The sequence below is a fragment of the Symphalangus syndactylus genome, chromosome 20, assembly GCF_028878055.3.
Source record: "Symphalangus syndactylus isolate Jambi chromosome 20, NHGRI_mSymSyn1-v2.1_pri, whole genome shotgun sequence".
Taxonomy (NCBI): domain Eukaryota; kingdom Metazoa; phylum Chordata; class Mammalia; order Primates; family Hylobatidae; genus Symphalangus; species Symphalangus syndactylus.
In genome coordinates, this window is record NC_072442.2 from 51,844,559 (window position 1) to 51,865,520 (window position 20,962).

The 20,962-nt window shown below is 44.6% G+C and overlaps 1 pseudogene; it reads left to right on the plus strand.

The window, feature by feature from the left end:
* The first annotated feature begins 1,270 nt into the window (after nucleotides 1–1,270).
* The window catches only part of LOC129470747 (cytospin-B-like), a 121,752-nt pseudogene continuing 102,060 nt past the window's right edge, over nucleotides 1,271–20,962 (plus strand).

Sequence of the window (20,962 nt, forward strand, 5' to 3'; positions counted from 1 at the left end):
AACTTACAACAGCAAGGTCATGGAACCAAGGTAAGTATCCACCAACGGTTCACTAATAAAGAAAATGTGGTACATATACACCACAAAGTACCAGGCAGTCATAAAAAAGAACAAAATCATGTCCTTTGCAGCAACACAGATGCAACTGAAGGTCATTATCCTAAGTGAATGCAAAAACAGCCAAATATTGCATGTTCTCATGTATTAAGTGAGAACAGTGGGTACACAGGGACATGAACATGGAGAGAATACACTCTGGGGACTCAAAAAGTTGGGAGAAGAATTGAAAACGTACCTACTGGGTACAACCTCCAATATTTGGGTGATGGGTATGCTAGAAGCTCAACCCCCCCATTGTGCATGTGATATACATATAACAAACAAGCACGTGTACCTTCTGAATCTAAAATAAAATAGAAAAAGAAAAAAGCCAAAGAAAAACATCCCGGGGAATCCAGGGAGCAGCGGCTACTGCCTCCACTGCTCACTGCAGCCCGCAGGTTCCACGTCGGCAGCTCCTGCCTGCGGAGCAGTGGAGCTGCGGAGAATGGCGGGATGGGTCTAGGTGCCAGGGCCAGAGCCCAGGAGGGGTGCTGGGTGGGGGCCTGGCCGGCCTGTGCCTTGCACCGGAGCAGGGGTGCCTGGTGAGACAGGCAACCTGATGCTCTCTGGGCCCTGCCCACGTTCCCCTTCCATCCACCCTCCTTTGCATCTTTCTGTGCCTGGGGCCCCCATGGGAAGCGGTCACATCCAGACTCACCAGGCCTGAGATGCTGGAGGATGGAGAAGCGCTTGCCACGGGAAAAATCCTCCAGGAACACATGAACAAAACTTCGCCTGCACCTGGGACATCCTTCTCTACGGCTGGCCTACGAGGCAAGTGTTCTGCACACGCTCCTTGGCTAACTCCAATGCGGAGGAGCACATGAGCCCAACCTCCATGGCAGGTGTAGAGCTTTGCCTCCCTTTTATAGTGTCTGTATTCAAATGACATATCCTGGAAGCCTCTTTCTGATAGGATGAGAGCAGACTCGTACTACAACACAGATTGGGTAAGTCTCCAACTCTGATTAGTTAAGATTATCCAGTCAGAGATGGAGACTATTATCCAATAAGAGTTGTCGAAAAAAGTTCCTTCTCACCCAATCAGAACCAAGCTTACAAGATACAGCGGTTGAGCACAGCCACGATAAAAGGGAGGCGAAGGCCCATTCCGCCATTTTCTCTTCGTGGAGGTTCGGGTGTCGTGCTGCTCTGCGGTGTGGTCGTCATGGACCGGAAGCGTGTGCAGCGCGCCTGCCTTGAGGCCAGCATCAGGGAAGGGTGTCCCAGGTGCAGGCGAAGCTTCCTTCAGGTGTTCCTGGAGGACTTTCGGCTCGCAGGCGCTTCTCCATTCTCCCAACGTCTCGGGCCTGGTGAGTCTGGATGTGAGCGCATCCTACGGGGCCCAAGGCACAGAGAGAGAGAGAGAGAGAGAGGAACGGGGTGGAGGGAGGGAAGTGTGTGCAGGGGCCAGGAGCGCCAGGCTGCTCGGGCTTCCTGGCCCCCGCAGCCCGCCCGGAGCTGTGGCCGGCTGGGACCAAGACAGAGGCCCGCCCTCCTGCTGCTGGCGCTGTCACCTCCCTGTGGTCCTGCCTCCTGGGTCCCTGAGGGCCTCCTGTCATCTGGAACTGGAAATAAGTTAGTGAAGCGAAGTTTTGTGAATATTTATTGGTCTTTGCGTCTTTGTCTTCATTTTCAGTGCTGGCTTTTCTGTTGGGTCATTTGTGTTCTTACTTTGATTTGAAGAATTTAAAAAGGTATTCTATAAATTAATCCTTTATGGGGTCATTTCTAGTGCAGATAGTTGTTTCTTAGTCTGGTCATTGTACCTTAATTTTATTTCATATTTCTTTCTTGCTGTACAGTGTATTTACATGTACTGCAAATCATATGTTTTTCTCCTATTTTTCTGCAAATAGGATATTTTACATGAACTATTTTTGGATGTTAACCAATCCTGAATTTTTTAGTATATCCCACTTGGTATCCATGTGTTACATTTTCATATGTGGTTTAATTCGTATGATTTTTTTTTTAGAATATTTGTATTTCTGTTAATGAAAGAGAGGGCCTACGTAATGCTGGCTTCACAAAACAAACTGAAAGATATTTCCTATACTACTTCTCTTTAGAAGAGTCTGAGAAATTTAGGTGTTTTCTTCCTTTTCTTCCTTAAATATTTGGAATATTTCTTTAGGTATGGAATTTTCCATGTGGAACAGTATTTTTGTTGGCCGGTTTGACTTCTAATAATTCAAATCCTTTGGTATATGTAGGAGTTTTCTTGTTTTATGTTATTTCTGTGTCCATTTTAGTAAGTTTATTTATTTTTATTTTTGGGGGGACAGAGTCTCACTGTGTCCCCCAGGCTAGAGTGCAGTGGCACCATCTCGGCACACTGCAACTACCGCCTCCCGGATTCAAGCATTTCTCCAGCCTCAGCCTCCCGAGTAGCTGGGATTACAGGTGTGTGCCACCATGCACCGCTAATTTTTGTGTTTCTAGTAGACACGGGGTTTCACTATGTTGGCCAGGCTGATCTCAAACTCCTGACCTCGTGATCCACCTGCCTCAGCCTCCCAAAGTGCTGGGATTACAGGTGTGAGCCACTGTGCCCGCCTGTATTTTTTAGTAGAGACGGGGTTTCTGCATGTTGGCCAGGCTGGTCTCAAACTCCTGGACTCAGGTAATCCACCCGCCTCGACCTCTCAAAGTGCTGGGTTTACAGGCGTGAGCCACCGTGTTCGGCCTAGGAAGTTTATTTTTCAGTGTGATGTTATTTGAATCTCTGTTGTCAAACTTGTAGTCCTAAGTATTTCACAGAACCCTCGTGGTGTCTTAATATACTGCTCTGTAGAGCAGGCTTCTGTTTTGATTCCTGATATTGGTCTTTTGTGTCTTTTCTCTTTGCCTTAATTAGTTTCACTAGTGGTTTATTAAGTATATTAATATTTATAAACCAACTTTTTTTTTTGAGAAGTCTCCGTCTGTTGCCCAGGCTGGAGTGCAGTGGTGGGATCTCGGCTCACTCCAAGCTCCACCTCCTGGGTTCCCACGATTCTCCTGCCTCAGCCTCCCGAGTAGCTGGGACTACAGGTGCCCGCCACCACACTCAGCTAATTTTTTGTATTTTTAGTAGACACGGGGTTTCACCGTGTTAGCCAGGATGGTCTCTTATCTCCTGACCTCGTGATCTGCCCACCTCGGCCTCCCAAAGTGCTGGGATGACAGGTGTAAGCCACCGCACCTGGCCTTGTAAGCCAACTTTTATCCTTGATTTGTTTCCGTTGCATTCTTTTTCCTATTTCATTGATGTCTGCTCTTTATTACTTTAATTCTGCATTCTTTCATTTTGATTGTTTTTAATTCTTGAGAAGGAAATTTAAGTGATTGATTGTCAACCTTTTTTTCTATTCTAACACATTCCCTTAAGGCTGTACATTTCTCTCTAAGCAAGGATTTATCTGACAGCCCACATTTTCCGTCAGGTGTTTCCAAACCCTGTGTCTGCAGCCGCATTGACCTCCCAGTGTCTCCACCCCGTATCGCCTACAGCCATGCCAGGCCTTGTGTGTCTCCATCGTTGTGCCTGAAGCCTGTATCTTCTCGCCAGTATCACCATCCCGTAATGACTGAAGCCCACGTCTGCCGTTGTGTGTTGTCAGCTGGTCTATCCTCTGCCTTCACTTTATGCCCCGTCAGAAGTCTCCATTTCTTGCTCCTGCAGCCCGTGCCAGCTGTGTGAGTCTCCATCCTGTGTGCTTGCAGCACATTGCTTGCCTTGAATGTTGCCATCTCCTTAGCCTTCAGGCAGTAGCAGTCCTCCAGTGCCTCAATCCCTGTGTTTGAAGCCCATTCTGATGTTTTTGTCTGTCTGTCCCCTGAGCTTCTGCCCATGACAGCTTGTTTGCTACATTCTTTGTCCCCCTAATCCATGTCCACAGTCAGTGTTTTCATCCATGCTTTTTGGGCCATGTCTGCATTTGTGTGTCTCCTTCCCCTGTGCCTTCAGCCCATTTCTGTCCTTTTTCTGGATCATTTCTCCCAGGAGACTATGCCCAAAACTCCTATCCCCAGTGTTTGTACCTGCAGCCAGTCTCTTTCGTTGAGTGTCTCCGTCTGTTGTTACTGCAGCAGAGGCCTGTCATTGAGTGTGCCTGCTTCCCATGCCTGTCGTCCTGTGTGTCCAGCCCTTGTCCATGCAGCCCACATTAGGACTCTTGTGACTCCACCCTTCAGCCTACAGCCACATCTGCCTTCGGGTGTCTTTATCTCTGTGTCCCCTGCCCACACCAACCTTCACCTACTCCTCTGTCCTGCACCTGTACCGATGTCTGTCCCTGGTGTGCCTCTCTGCCATGCAGCTGTAGCCAGCGAGCTCTCTTTTTGTCTGGATCCCCTGTGACTGTAGCCCAGGTCTTCTCTGCTGTGCCTGCAGCCCGTGTCTGCCCTTGAATGTCCCCATCCTCTGTGATTGTCACCCGTCGGCCAGGCCTAGCATGTTTCCACTCTGTGCCTACACCCATGTCTGCCTCCAGGGTCTCCACTCATGGTGCCACAGTTTGGTTCCCGGTCCCTATCCTCCTGGGGTGGGTTCTGGCATTGTGTTGGGAGGGAGAAGGTGACCCATGAAAGGGAAGCCTGGAATGATGTAATGGGCAAGGAGGCTGCCATTCAGCAGGCTGCACAGTGGCAGAGAAGACATGGCCAGTCAGAATCCTCCCTGCATCGGGGCACTCACGTGGGGCTGTGCCTGGTGTGGGGAGTAAGGGGAAGCTGGAGCAGGAGGTCTGGAGCCACCTGGCCCTCTTGGGCCTGAGACCCTCCCCACTGCAGGGACTCCATCAGTTCCCCGGGTGGTCCTGCCTCCTGGGATCCTGCCCTACAGTGTTTCTGCAGGGATCCTCTCACCCGGAACTTGCAGTGGCGGGTTTCATGTGAGGTAGAGTTTAGCAAATGTTTATTGGCTTCTGAGCCTTTTCTTCATATGCTTTGCTCATTTTGTGCATGTTTTTGTAGGGTCCTTTTTTAATATTGATTTGAAGGATTTATCTTAAATCTGCAAATTGATCGTTTATTGGCTCATTTTTGTCATAGATACTTGTTCTCTAGTTTGATCATTATTTTCTATTGGTTTCATACTAGTATATAGTAATCTGGTTGATAACAATAATGTATCCAGTGAGTTATTAATTGTAACAGTTTTGGGGTTTTCAGGGATTGTCTAGGCATGTAATAGTGTCGTATACACATAATGACAATTATTTTGGTTTAAAAATTAATCCTAATGCCTTTTTATTTCTTACTGTATTATTTCTCCACTACAAGACTGATTAAAGAGTGATAGCAGGCATCCTCGTCTGGTCTTGCACTGGGGGAAAAAGCTTCCCATAATGCTCTATTAATTATGTTGTTTGTTATTGGCTAGTATTACACTTCATCAGATTTCATCAAATAATTAAGGAAGTTGCTTTTTTTTTTTTTTTTTTTTTTTTTTTTTGAGATGGGGTCTTGCTCTTGTCGCCCAGGCTGGAGTGCAATGGCTCGATCTCAGCTCACTGCAACCTCCACCTCCCAGGTTCAAGCGATTCTCCTGCCTCAGCTTCCTGAGTAGCTGGGATTACGGGCACCCACCACCATGCCTGGCTAATTTTTGTATTTTTAGTAGAGACGGGGTTTTACCATGTTGGCCAGGCTGATCTTGAATTCCTGACCTCAGGTGATCCCCCCGCCTCAGCCTCCCAAAGAGTTGGGATTACAGATGTGAGCCACCATGCCCGGCCAGAAGTTGCCTTCTTTTTTTTTTATTATTTTTAATTTTTTTGAGACAGAGTTTCACTCCTGTTACCCAGGCTGGAGTGCAATGGCGTGACCTTGACTCACCGCAACCTCCGCCTCCCAGGTTCAAGTGATTCTCCTGCCTCAGCCCCCCGAGTAGCTGGGATTACAGGCATGTGCCACCATGCTCGGCTAATTTTGTAGTTTTAGTAGAGATGGGGTTTCTCCATGTTGGTCAGGCTGGTCTCAAACTCCCGACCTCAGGTGGTCCACCCGCCTTGGCCTCCCAAAGTGCTGGGATTACAGGTGTGAACCATCGCGCCTGGCCCATCCTCTTTTTGTATTTTACTCAAGTTTTTTTTGTGTGTTCGTGGTTCAATTTTAAATTTTATTAAATGCTTTAAAAAACTTTTCAGCTAAATGATCTTACTATTTTCTCCTGTATTTTTCTGCTAATGGGATGACTTATAGGATTTATTTTGAATGTTAAGGACCTTGCATTTTGGTGTATATTCCATTTAGTATTGATCTACTGTGTTTTCATAGGTGGCTTCATTCATATGATATTTTGCTTAGAATATTTGTAGCTCTGTTTTATTTATTTATTTATTTTTGAGACGGAGTCTCGCTGTGTCGCCCAGGCTGGAGTGCAGTGGCGCGATCTTGGCTCACTGCAAGCTCCGCCTCCTGGGTTCATGCCATTCTCCTGCCTCAGCCTCCCAAGTAGCTGAGACTACAGGCGCAGTCGAGAGCTCTGAGAATCACACTCCTTGGCTGCTCTCTGGTCTTGGGATGCAGGGGAGAGTCTCCGTGCTGCATCCCAGTCTGCGGTAGTCCAGGGTGTAAGCCCAGCCCACAGAGCTAGTGTCAGAGAGGAATTCCCTTTCTTCCCTTTCTGTTAATGGAGCTTCTCCCTCAAGCTTCTATTCTGCCTGGCTGGTGTCAGTCTTACGGTTTTCGTGCTCCTCTTTGGGCTTGATGGGGGTTCTGGGACTTTATGTAGGTCGAGATAGTGGTAGAGGAGGAAGGGCACGGACAGCTCCTCTGATCAGTTGGGCATCTGCCATCTGGTCAGTCGGCCATTATCTCCCCCTCAGGTCCAGTGGCTTTGGTGGCTTCCAGGCCATGAATGGGCCCTGGGACCTCCCCAAGGCTGCCCTTGTCACATAGGACCCCACTGCCGGATTTACTCAGCCACTGCTTCACACTATGGCAGGGTGGGTGGTAGCTGCCTCCTTCTCCACTCCCCAGCCCAAATTGGGGGAGAATTAGGAGTCTGTTTTTAATTGTTTGATCCTTTGATTTTAGATTTGCTTTTGAGTAGATATTATAGTCAGATGGTTTGAAACTCAGAATGTATTGAAAGATACAATAAAGTCTTTTTTCCCTCTTTGTCCACCAACTGCCCCCTTCTTGCCTCCCCTCGAATAAGCAGTTTTCTTGAGATGTAATTTCCATGCCATAAAGTTCACCTGTGTAAAGTGTACAAGTCTGTTTTTTAGTGTATTTACAGAGTTATGCAACCATCACCCTAACTAATTTTAGAACATATTGATCACCCCATAAAGAAACCTTGTCAATCTTCATTCCTCCCCTAACCCAGGCTACCACTAATTTATTATCTGTCTCTACAGCTTTGCCTATTTTGGACATTTTCCATAAATGGAATCATACAATATGTGGTATATTGTGACTAGCTTCTTCCACTTGGCATAATGTTTTCAAGGGCCATCCATGTTATAGCAGGTATCAGTACTTCCTTCAGTTTTGTGGCTAAATAACATTCCACTTTATGGATATATCATGTGGCTTATCCAGTCATTGGTGGATGGACATTTGGGTTGTTTCTACTTTTTGGTCACTGTGATTATTAATAATGCCTCCGTGAGCTTTTGGGTTCAAGTTTTGGGTGAACATGTTTCATTTCTCTTGAGTAGATGGATACCTAGAAGTGGAATTACTGGGTCATATGATAATTCTACATTTAGCATTTTAAGGACCTGCCAAACTGCTTTCCAAAGCAGCTGCACTATTTTATAATTCACTTCATGCACGAGGGTTCCAATTTCTCCACATCTTCACCGACACTTGTCATTGACATCTTTCTCATTCTAGCCTTCCCAGGGGGTGTGAGGTGGTATCTCAGTGTGGTTTGGATTTGCATTTCCCTAGTGACAAATGATGTTGAGCATCTTTTCATGTGCTTGTTGTCCAGTCATATGTCTTTTTTGGTAAAATGTCTCTTGAAATTTCTTTTCATTATTCTGTTATAAGCATTCTTTATATTAATATATTCTGGATACTGATATATTCTGGATACTCTTACTTAGCAATGAAGACTATTTGCAGTATGGGTCCAACCTGTGTTCCAGTTGGAATGTCCTAGTCACCTATGCATCCACCCGACAAATACTGCCAGAGAGCCTACCATGCCTATATATGGCAGAGTCCCTGGCCTCAGGAAGCCCACAGTCTAGTCCAGACACACGACACCACCCACGTTCTTTGAGCTTGCACTTCTCTCTAGATTTCTTGAGCCAACTAACAACTCTCAAGTACTTTGCCTATTCAGTATTGTTTTTTACAGCCCTTAATTTCATTTTGTACACTACTTACTGTTGAGTTTTAGGAGTTCTTTATGTATTCTGGATATCAATCTCTTAGCAAATATGTGATTTGCAAATATTTGCTTCTATTCTGTGACTTGTCTTTTTACTCTCTCAGTAGTATCCTTTGGTCCTATTAAAATTAAAAGAAGTTTTAATTTTCATGAAGTTCAATTTATCTAATTTTTTTCTTTCATTGTCTATGCCTTTGTTGCCATATCCAAAGTATCATTTCCAAATTCGGTTGATGGAAATTTTTCTCCTATGTTTTCTTTTAAAATGTTTATCATTTTAGCCTGTAGTCCATTTTGAGTTAATTTTTGTATATGGTGTCAGGTAAGGATTCAGCTTCATTCTCATGCATATGGATATCCAGTTTTTCCAGCGTAATTTGTTGAAGAGACTGTCCTTTTCCCCATTGAGTGGAATTGTTAGTGTTTTCTACATAGAAGATTATGTTGTCTGTGAACAGAGATAATCTTATGCTCTCCTTTCCAATGTTTATACCTTTCTTTCTTTTTCTTGTGTAAGTGCTCTGGCTATGTTGAAGAGAAGTGGCATGTGTGCATCCTGATCTTGTTCCTGATCTTTAGGGGAAAGCTTTCCCTCTTTCACCACTGAGAGTGTTGTTAGCTGTGGGATTCTCAAATATGGCCTTTATTATGATAGGGAAGTTACTTTCTACCCTAGTTTCTTGTGTTTTTATCATGAAAAAGTATTGGATTTTTAAAATTGTTTTTTCTGCATCAACTGAGATGAACGTAGTTTTTTCTTTAATTTTTTTTTTTTTTTTTTTTTTGAGATGGAGTCTCACTCTGTCGCCCAGGCTGGAGTGCAGTGGTGCAATCTTGGCTCACTGCAACCTCCGCCTCCTGGGTTCAAGCGATTCTCCTGCCTCAGCCTCCCAGGTAGCTGGGACTACAGGCATCTGCCACCACACGCGGCTAGTTTTTTGTGTTTTTAGTAGACATGGGGTTTTGCTATGTTAGCCAGGATTGTCTCGATCTCCTGACCTCATGATCCACCTGCCTCAGCCTCCCAAAGTGTTGGGATTACAGGCATGAGCCACTGTCACTGGCCTTTTAATTTTTTTAATGTGGTGCATTTTACTGATTGTTTTTGTATGTTGAACCATCTTTGCACTCCAGGAATAAATTCCACTTGCTTATGGTGAATAATTTCTTTGATATGCTGTTGGGTTCACTTTGCTAATATTTTATTGAGAATTTTTGCATCTAAATACTAAATACAAATTTGCGTCTGTAATTTTTTGTGATGGCTTCATTAGGCTTTGGTATCAGTGTAATGCTGACTTTTTAGAATGAGTTAGGAAGTGTTCCCTCCTCTTTGATTTTTGGGAAGAGTTTGAGAAGAATTAGAGTTGATTCTTTAAATGTTTTGGTGGGGTTCACTAGTAAAGCAGTCTGGTCTTGTGCTTGTCATTGGTTTTTGTTTGTTTGTTTGACAAAGTTTTGCTCTTGTTGCCCAGGCTGGAGTCCAATGCTACAATCTCGGCTCACTGCAACCTCCGCCTCCCGGGTTCAAGCAATTCTCCTGCCTCAACCTCTTGAGTAGCTGGGATTACAGTTATATGCCACCACACCCGGCTAATTTTTGTATTTTTGGTAGAGACAGGGTTTCTCCATGTTGGTCAGGCTGGTCTCTAACTCCTGACATCAGGTGATCCACCGGCCTCAGCTTCCCAAAGTGCTAGGATTAAAGGTGTGAGCCACCACATGCAGCCGGTAGGTTTCTTATTACTGATTCAGTCTCCTCACTTCGTCACTAGTTGTGGGTCTATTCAGATTTTCTATTTCTTAATGTGTCAGTTTTGGTAGATTGTGTGTTTCTAGGAATATGCCCATTTTATCCAGGTTATAAAATTTATTGGTATACTGCTGTTCATAGTATTCTCTTGTAATCTTTTTTATTTCCATAAAATAAGTAATACTGTTTCCAGTTTCACTTCTGATTTTAATAATTTGAGTCTTCTCTCTTTTTCTTAGTAAATTTCCTTTCTGATTTTGATAATTTGAGTTTTCTCTTTTTCTTAACAGATTTCATTTCTGATTTTGATAATTTGAATCTTCTCTCTTTTTATTAGTCTAGCTAATGTGTTGCCAATTTTGTTGATCTTTTAAAGAGCTAGCTTTTGGTTTTGTTGATTTTCTCTATTGTTTTTCCATCTGTATGTTGTTTATCTCTTCCGTAATCATTATTTCCATCTGCTAGCTTTGGGTTTGGTTTGCTCTTCTTTTTCTATTTCCTCAAAGGGTATAATTAGGTTATGATCGGGTTATGTTTCTTCTTTTTCAGTGTATGCGTTTACATAAACTTCCCTCTTCACATTGTTTTGTTGTATCCCATAACTTTTGGCATGTTGCCTTATCGTTTTCCTTTGTCTCAAGATATTTTCAAATTTCCCTTGTCATTTCTTCTTTGATCAGTTGAAGAAGAGTGTGTTTAATTTCCACATGTGTGAATTTTCCAGTTCGCCTTCTGTTATTGATTTGTAGTTTTATAACATTATGATCAGAAAAGATACTTTGAATTATTTAAAATTTTTAAGAATGTGTTAAGGTTTGTTTTGTGGCCTAAGATGTGGTCTATCCTGGAGAACGTACCATGTGCACTTGAGAGGAATGTGTATTCTCCTGTTGTTGGGTGGAGTGTTGTGTATATGTCTGTTGTGTCCAGTTGGTTTGTAGTGTTGTTCAAGTCCTGTATTTTCTTATTGATCTGTCTGGTTGTTCTGTTATTGAAAGTGGTGTATTGAAATATCCTAATATTAGTGTAAGAGTATTTCTCCCTTTCATTCTGTCAATTTTTAAAAATATATTTTGGGATCCTGCTGTTAGGTTTATATAAATTTATAATTGTTATATCTTCTCGCTATGTTCCTTTTTATTTTTATTTATTTTAGATGGAGTTTCACTCTTGTTGCCCAGGCTGGAGTGCAATGGCGTGCTCTCAGCTCACTGCAGCCTCCACCTCCAGGGTTCAAGCAATACTCCTGCCTCAGCCTCCCAAGTAGCTGCGGTTACAGGTGCCGGGTACCACACCTGGCTAATTTTTTGTTTTTTTTGTTTTTTAAGAGAGTCTCACTGTGTCACCAGGCTGGAGTGCAGTGGCGCAATCTTGGCTCATTGCAACTTCTGACTCCCTGGTTCAGGCAATTCTCCTGCCTCGGCCTCCCAAGTAGCTGGGATTATAGGCACACGCTGCCACACCCAGCCAATTTTTGTATTTTTGATAGAGACAGGGTTTCACCATGTTGGCCAGGATGGTCTCGATCTCCTGACCAAGTGATCCACCTGCCTCGGCCTCCTAAAGTGCTGGGATTACAGGCGTGAGACACCGCACCTGGCCAATTTTTTGTATTTTTTTAGTAGAGATGGGATTTCACCATGTTGGCCAGGCTGGTCTCAAACTCCTGACCTTGGGTGATCCACTCGCCTCGGCCTCCCAAAGGGCTGGGATTACAGTCCTGAGCCACCTGCCTGGCTTCCCTTTGTTAATATATACCTTAACAATGTATATTTTCTCCCATTCTGTAGGTTGTCTGTTTACTCTGTTGATAGTTTCTTCTGCAGACAGTGGAATACTATGCAGCAACTAAAGTAGCCACCTAGCAGGATGTATATCAGTATGGATACATTTTGAAAACACAGCTAAAAACAAGGTGCAAGGGCATAATAAGCATAAGATGGTGAGGGATAGAGCATATTACCATGTTACAAACCCGACACTCTAAAAGCACAATATAGTATAACATTGTGTAAAACATTCAAAACACCCAGAACAATACTACGTGTTATCATGGATACATACATATATAGTAAAAGTGAAAAACCATGCAAGGGATGACCACGTATCAATTTTAGGATAATGCTTATTACTCTCTGAGGTGGGAGGGAACATTGAAGCTTTAAAAAATTCTTCCTAGAATAAAAAGATTTTGCAAGTGTGGCAAAATTTAACTACTGTTAAGTCTGGGTACCTGTTTATCATTATTCTTGGTAGTTTCCTCTATATTTAAAATATTTAACAATCGAAAATTGAACAGGTGGAAGGACTGCACTGTGCCACTTTTCTGCTTCTGGTATGCATACTTTTCAGTGCTCTGTGCCTTCCACTGTGGTTCTCTATCACCTTCATAGTGTGTGTCTCTAAAGAAACATTGTAACTTACTGCAAAGTATCTCATAGCTAAGGAGATTGAAGATCAGCCTTGCTTCAGGGGCGTTGTTCACAGCTCAGCAGCAGAGGGCGCCACCCCATAGCTGATGTGCGGTGGGGCGGCCACACCAGGCAGGGCCAGTGCCTCCCAGGGAAGCAGGAAAGAGGAATATTTAAGTGCGTGCAGATTTCCCTTTGGCTTGTAGGAAGGGGCACAGAATCCAGCCATTTGGAAGCGTACATCATGTTTCTCTGACTGTTCGTGGCCTCGGCTGTTTCTGAGGCTAATAAATGCAAGAAACAGCACATGCCAAAGGCGTCTTTGCCACTGTGTCCATGAGCCTGCTGCTGACTTGCCAGGGGCTTTTTGTGATGTATTATTTTAGATTGAGGGGGTTCATGTACAGGTTTGTTACATGGGTATATTGTGTCATGATGGGGCTTTGGCTTGTAGTGGACTGATGACTGTGGGAACTTTGTTGTTAAACCGACCAGGGAACTTTCCTTTTATTGTAAGTGGAAAAAGATTATTCATACCTGAAGGAGATGTGTAATCACCAAGCAGAACAGCTAAACAGAACCAGCCTAAAGCTGCAAGAAGCATCATCAGAGAGTAATGCAGAGATCAAAGACGTGAAAGAAACCATGTTTGCACTGGAAGATCAGGTGGAACAGCACAGGGCTGTCAAGTTACACAGTAATCAACTTACCAGTGAGCTAAAAAGTAAGTGAGGTCAAGCCCAGGTGAAATGTGGAACGGGAGTGTGTAGGACACTAAAGAACCCAACAGCAGTGGGTGACTGTGGGAAGGTTTTTGACCGTGTGTTGGCTGGGGTTTATGAAGAGTCTTTCATTTGAGTGTGCTATAATCTCCCGGGAAGAATGTCACCTAAGAAACAATCATTAATCTCTTAAACTAAGTTGAAAACTGGATAACAGAAGAAAAGAGTAAGCAACATAAGTGACTGTGAAAAATAGCAAATGCTTTGTTGTTTGTTGTTGTTTTAGAGAGAGGGTCTCAGTCTGTTGCCCAGACTGGAATGCAGTGGTTTGACCATACTCACCACAGCCTCAAACTCCTGGGCTCAAGCGATTGTCTCAAATCAGTCTCCCAGAGCACTGGGATTACAGATGTGAATCACTGTACCCGGCCACAAATGTTTCTTGTTTTGTGCTAGATGTGCTGTGTGTGAGCCATGCTGCTGCCACTGTCTCTAAGCAGCCTCATTGGCTTGGAGGCCACAAGTTGGGACACTTCAGCTGTGACTGTGTGAGTGTTCACAAGGACTCTTCCTAAGGACATTCTGTGGGGTAGGAATGGGTTATTCAGAAGAAGTACCTTGCCAAGCATTGACACTGTGTTGTCTCTTGGAGCTGATAGAGATGGATGATAGGTGTCAGAGTGGATGAAAAATGCGTGCTCTTGGTCTAAGGAAGAAAACAATTCCTGCATGTGTGCCATTGATGGGAGGATATCAAGTAACCTACAGATGTTGGCCACTTAGTTGCTGAAGAGGCATCATTATGTGGCTTATGAGCTCATTGTTTACTTTGACTTGGGAAAGAAATTTTTAAAAGGGATTAAACGTTGCCTGCTTTGTCCAAATGAGCCTTATCAAATTATCACATCTAATGTGCTTCGCTTTTGTGATAAAAGACTTAATGGACGTGGCCAGGTGTGGTGGCTCATGCCTGTAATCTTAGCACTTTGGGAGGTCGAGGTGGGTGGATCACCTGAGGTCAAGAGTTGGAGACCTCATGGCCAACATTGTGAAACCTTGTCTCTATTAAAAATACAAAATTTAGCCGGGTGAGGTGGCAGGTGCCTGTAATCCCAGCTACTTAGGAGGCTGAGGCAGGAGAATTGCATGAACCCAGGAGGTGGAGGTTGCAGTGAGCTGAGATCACGCCATTGCACTCCAGCCTGGGCAACAGAGTGAAACTCTGCCTCAAAAAAAAAAAAAAAAAAAAAAAGGTTTAATGGACAAAGCATTTAGGTCACACCAGCCATTACTAAGAATAGCCTGGTCAGTTGCCTGAGAAGTTCCCCACCCTGTGCAGTTGATCCTCCTTATTCACAGATTCACAGATTTAACATTTGTGAATTCACCTGCTTGCTAAATTTTTTTTTTTTAGATGGAGTTTTGCTCTTGTTGCCCAGGCTGGAGTGCAGTGGTGCAATCTCGGCTCACCGGACGTTATCCTGCCTCAGCCTCCCAAGTAGTTGGGATTACAGGCATGTGCCACCATGCCCGGCTAATTTTGTCTTTTTTTAGTAGAGGCAGAGTTTCTCCATGTTGGTCTGGCTGGTCTTGAACTCCCAACCTCAGGTGATCCACCGGCCTCGGCCTCCCAAAGTGCTGAGATTATAGGCATGAGCCACCGCGCCCAGCTGCTCAAATGTGTTTTAACCCCCAAATCAACACACAGAGCACTTCCACAGAGTCATTTTTGTCATTTTTGGACTTGCACAGAGAAGTGAAAAGTTGAGTCATCCAGTGCTTATGCTTCCCACTGAGGTCAGACAGACATTTTACCTTCTCATACAGTACATGTGTCTTTTCCATGGTCTGTTTAGTACCGTGCTTTTAGCATTTTTTTGCTTGGTTTTGGTGACTTCGCTGTTCAAAATGGCCCCAAGTGCAGTGTTGCAGTGCTGTCCACTGTCCCTAAGCACAGAGAGGCTGAGAGAGACCTGCAGAGAAAACACGTGTGTTAGAGAAGTTTCGTGAAGGCATGAGCTCTTGTGCTGTTAAGCCTGAGTTACTGAATCGACAAGACAGTGCATCAGAGAAAGGGAGAGTAAGTTTGACAATATGTATGTAAAGCTGCCCTGACGTGCTAAAGGGACATCTGTAGAGTGTGATGCAGCTGTGGAAAAGATGGAAAAGCAGCCAAATTCACGGATTCATGAGAAGACAGCCAATTTTGAAAAGCAGTGGGCAACATTATTGTGAGACTGAAAACCAAAGACATCGCCTAAGGTCAGGAAAATATTAAATCCTTCTTGGTTAGTGCTGGTCGGCTCCTAGGTTTCAAAAGGCTGTAAGGTGTGAGAACGGCTAACCTTGCAGGCAAGGCAGGTTCTGCAGATCGGGAGGCTGAGGAAGAATTTAAAAATACTTGCTCAGTGTTAGGAAGAAGGAAGTGGGAAGAATGGGTTTCCACTGCTGAGACTTGCTTGTTTTATGGAGATATTGGCAGATGAACCTATATAACACAAATGGCATTTCAGTTGATGAGAATGTTGTGACCAGAGGATCTCAGGAACCTAACCTGTATTAACTTGTATTTTTCACAATAGTTCAGTGTTTGCTGATTTGGTGTGCATGGCAACTCTGTGCACGAACCTGAGAATTGACTGTGTATTCCAGATATTGATTAGTTGGTTAGAGTGAGAGTTGACAACACCTGCCTCATTTCTTCTTGAACATGACACACAGTAGAACTGCGGAACCTCAGCATTCAGTGTTGGTGCCATCCAGGCTGTTCTCAGGATACAGCTGAAAGCCTGGACGCTATCATCATCAGTGTATCCTTCCAAACCCAGCACCATGATTGAGAAGAAAAGTCAAAGAAAACAAGTTCTGTTCTGTTTTGTTTTTGTTTTTGTGATATTTTGCTGTTGAGAATGGGGTTGTATTGTCCCTAAATCCTTAAAAGTCAGCACAGACACACCAAGGAAACCAGTGTATAATTAATGTCCACAGCAAAATTTAGGCCCACCTCTGTGGTTATATCATCATATATCCAAGACTGACAATAACCCAAGCCATCTTTTGAAAAGCTGTTAAACTTTTTAAAAGGATTTTGAAGTATTATTCAAATATCTTTTTGCTCAGAGACCCCGAGACACACGAATCCAGCCCTAGATCGATCACTCCTTCCCGTGGGATCCTGATGGGAGAGAAATGGACTGAAAAATAAAAGGAAATTAGGGAGTGTTTTCTACTCAGCAGAATGATCCCAGACGCAGACTCCCAGGCCCACTAGAACTAGAACTGCTGGGGCAGGACCTGCCCACAAGCATCTTTTTAGCCTTCTCTGGTGATTCTGATCCACATCCTTCATAGAAAACTGCTTTAGGTTAGAGCATGAGGACCTATTGAGGAATTTCAGCTTGGTGACTGACACCATCAGATTTAAACTCGAATGACTCAGCCATATGGAGAGAACTGGAGGCGAGGAGAATGAGGGGCTGCAGGTGTCCTTAAGTAGGGAGAGGCAGGCAAGCCACCTGGGAAGATGTTAAATGCACACATCTCCGGGTTCTGTCTGCCCTTGGAGATTCTGCCTCCAGGTGTCTGGAGTGTGGGACTAGAACATCGGTGCTTTTGAAAAGCTTCACCAGTGATTCAGAGGCTTAACTGCCATTGAGACCCATGACTCTGGAAAGTGCTTTACAAACCACAGGAGGAATAAGCAGTCATGTGCTCTGTTATGTGAAAGCCTCTATCTCACAGCAATAAAGGACACTCAGGATGATTGTGTGTGAGTGCGAGGGAGGCTGGGCTCGGTGTGCAAGTGTGTGTGGCCATGGAGGCCTCTTCCCGTAGTGCTGCTATTTGGTTGTGCATCCTGTCTGCTGAGACTGTAACCTCAATATGCACCACGTATTTTTCAGATCATCGTGTTCCCTATCTTGGAGGAACTTACTGCTTCCAGCCCCTCTTTGCAGGGTAAATTGAAATGCTAAAAGTTGCATTTAGAGTAGATTTGAACACCTGCTGTGGCATGTGGAGCTGCCCCTTTGCTACCTGACTTATCTTCTCTCAAGAGTCTCACAACTCTTCCAAGGCCTGTCTGAATTGTCTATTTCTAAGTAATGTGATCAAGCTGGAGAAACAGAAGTCAGATCTGGGGAGGCAGCTAAAGACTGACTGAGCAGATACAGGGGAGATGTGGCGGGAGCCTTCACCACCATCTTCCTACAAATTACCTGCTCCGAGGTCTGGATCACTCTGTCTATCCTGCTTTATCTTGGAACATTTTCATGGCATGGGCCCTGAAACTGTAAATTCTTGCCAGCAAGAAGTAAAATCAAAGCAGTCATTTGTTGTCAGGATGGAGAGCTCTCATAACCTGAAGATGTAATTTCCACCAGTGCCTTTTCCTAGCAGCGAGACACCGTGAAAGCAGGGCCTCACTAAGCACTGCTGGCTGTTCTTTCTTGGTGACTGACACAGGGGCTCTGGAGTCTCTGCCCAGGCACCAGCCCTGGCAGGCATCTGACACGGGTGGGCTCTGGCATTTTCAGAAGGAGACTATGGAATGGAGGTGGTTCCAGCCGCATCTGCAGACTGCCGTGGCAGTGGCCAACAATGTCAAGTGAGAAGCAGAAGCTGGGCACTGTGAAGAGGAAACTGCTGAACTGCTGGAGGAGAAGGAGGAGGAGAATGCCTGGCTGCAGAAGGAGCTGGGGGATGTGCAGGGCCGCGGCAGGGTGGTTCCCAGCAGAGCTGCCTCTCCATGAGTCTAGTGGGCACCCAGGCCATGCTTGCTTTTCACTTGTTCACTCTGCGTGGGGCTCCCTGGTGGGGATGAGACGCTTCATGTCTCTCTGTGCAAGGCTTTGCTGTTTCTTTTCTGGGATCAGTCTGCATTACCAGTGCCACCGCACCACTAGGAACGTTCTGTCCAGTGCCCAGTTTCTGCCATGCTTAGCAGCATAAGGGGCTGCTAAGCTTCTCACTTACATATGAAGGGCAAGTTCTAGCCAAGTATCCTGCTAGGCTTAAAGAATAGAAGTCCAGTCTAGGATGCTCCTTGAATCTTAGTATTTATTAGTGCAGGGAGTGCACACTAATAAATATGAACCCACCACCTTACACAGGTCACTCCCATGCAGTGGGAGAAGCTGGAATCACTCCCGAGGGGAGGAGCCACCAAATAAGGACACATTCCTCCCAGCCCAGGGATGTGCCTACTTATTGACAACACCCATGGGCTACTTCAAAAGGTCTTGACATAACTCACTTTATTTTAAAAAGAGTGGAAAACATGCATTTGGCTGATGTATGACATTCCCCTCTGCTCTTGATGGGAAGAAACACACAGCCTATCAGCCCAGAGAGCTCTGCTAATAGCGACATTTAAGAGTATTTGGGACTACAGTTGCACCAGACAAGATCATTACTTTATAGCCAGACCTCTACCGTCTGGCCACCAAAGGATGTGGATTTTAGGAAAACTAGATTTTGCAGTGTTCCCTATTGAAACAGCAGTGAGGCCATTCTGGGTGTCTATTGTTGTTTGTTTGCCTCTGTCTTGCTTCCCGGTTGTCTGTCATTGGAAGAAGATCCCAGTCAGAACTTGTGTTGCTTCATGTGGACGTTATTTTAATGATAAATGGTAAAAGATAAGTCCTGAGTTTCCATGGTAGCCCTGAATAACCAGGTTCTTGTATGAACTGCTGCATTTCTTATGTATACTGTGAGACACAGGCCATACCATGCAGTGTGAACCCTGATATTCTAGGAAATCTCCACATGCATCCTGGCAGTTTAGGACTCCCTATGCTGCATCCTGCATCTTCAATCTTAACGTCACTGTTTTTTTAAACACAGAATTTTCTTTTTGGATTTTCCAGTGATTTGCAACATTACTTTCTCAATATAGCAGTTTAATCCCTTACCACAAAACATTTCAAAATTTTAGAACTGACACCAATGAGAACATGTCATGGTACTGAAATCAGGCATCATAATGATTTTGCCTGTGATTGCATTTGGCAGGAAGTCAGACAAGTGCCAGTGATGGTTTCTTGTTTGATTTTGCACTTCTCTGGCAAGCTGTCACCTCTGAAGAGTTGACTATTGGGCAATTACTCCCTCATGGCTCGGTCACTTCTGGAACCTACCCCATGAGCAAGAACTAAAACCAACTCACACCCTTCAAGCTCCAAAAGCCAGCCAGTGTTTCCATCTTGGCTGAATGAGTTCTTGATTGAAACTCAATTTGACTTTGGCAGTCATCTAATGAGAACTCAAAAGTCATCCTTGGTTCAGCCACAGCCAAAGAACTTGCAGAACATTCTCTGATGAGATCTTCAAGTACAACTGAGAGAAGGTAAGAACACCCAAAAAGCACCTGGATCCTGACACGGGATTACCTGGTTCTTAAGCTCTGTTTGCCCCCGTGGGCACTCAACAGGGATGGTTGCAGCCAGGCTGATAGGCATGAGATGAAGCGCCCAGGCAGGAATGCAAATCAGCATTTATTACCGGAACTCAGTGACTACACAGTGGGGTATTATCTAACTCATCAATGATCTTCAGCCCTGTTACACTTTCAAAAATATTTTTATTTCAGAGTTAGAATAACTGATGTTAAGGTATGTGGGGAAGGAAGGTGGTAGCCTCATCTTTGCAGCCAGCCAGCAGTATCTCATTCTCAGCCTCATCTTTGCAGCCAACTGGCAATATCTCATTCCCAGCCCCGTCTCCTGCCTCTGTTAAAAGAGGTGGGAAAAGTGAGTAGTTTTCAAGGTCCATTTAAGCTCTGCTATTCTGTGGACTGGTTGGTCAGCTGACCTTTCCCTGGTGGGAGAGTCAGAAATTCCTGTGCCAGCCTTAGCATCTTTCTGATGCAATCCTTTGAACCTCTTTGACACAGTGGTTTCCCCATTGTTGATGAGCAGTGCGGAGAAAGACCTCTGCATTTACTGTGTTTGTTTATTTCTCTTGTTCTGAAACAGTAAATGCTGTTATTTCAGGGTGACTTACCTAATTCTTACAGTATTTATATAACACCAGTAAACATCCATGGAAAACATCTTTAAAAGAGATCGTTAAACACACTTAACATCTGAGCCTAATTAATGCTATTGGTATCTAAATAGAATGTCTGTGATTCGAATGTGTTTTGCCTGCGCCACCAGTTCTTGGGTTGTCCCCTCTCGGAGGTGAGCAGTGTGGCAGCACAGCATGTGCAGACTCCGCTGGAATTGGCTTAACTCCGTGTGTGCACATCAGTGTTAGCCCAAGCGTCACTGCATGTGCCCGTACTTCCCTCTGTGTTGCTCTGATGGCTCTAATGGGTCACAGCCACTCAGCACATGTCCCAGCTGCTGCGGAGAGGGGAAGGGCGGAAGTTGGAGGTATAGATTCTTGGGTCCCTAAGGTCCCTTTTCAAGCTCTCTTGCTGTAGATGCTCTGGTACCGAGCCCCTGTCCCAGGTGGAGGGGGCCCATTCCGCTGAGGATTCCTAAACAGTTTCTGAACAGACCTCACCTTAGCAGCCATGATGAACAGGGGCTTCTGGCATTTAATTTGGACCTTAATGTAGAACCTGGTCCTCTCATATCCTATTACTGTAGCCAGCATTATCTGTTGACTCACCTAGTACTTTTTTTTTATA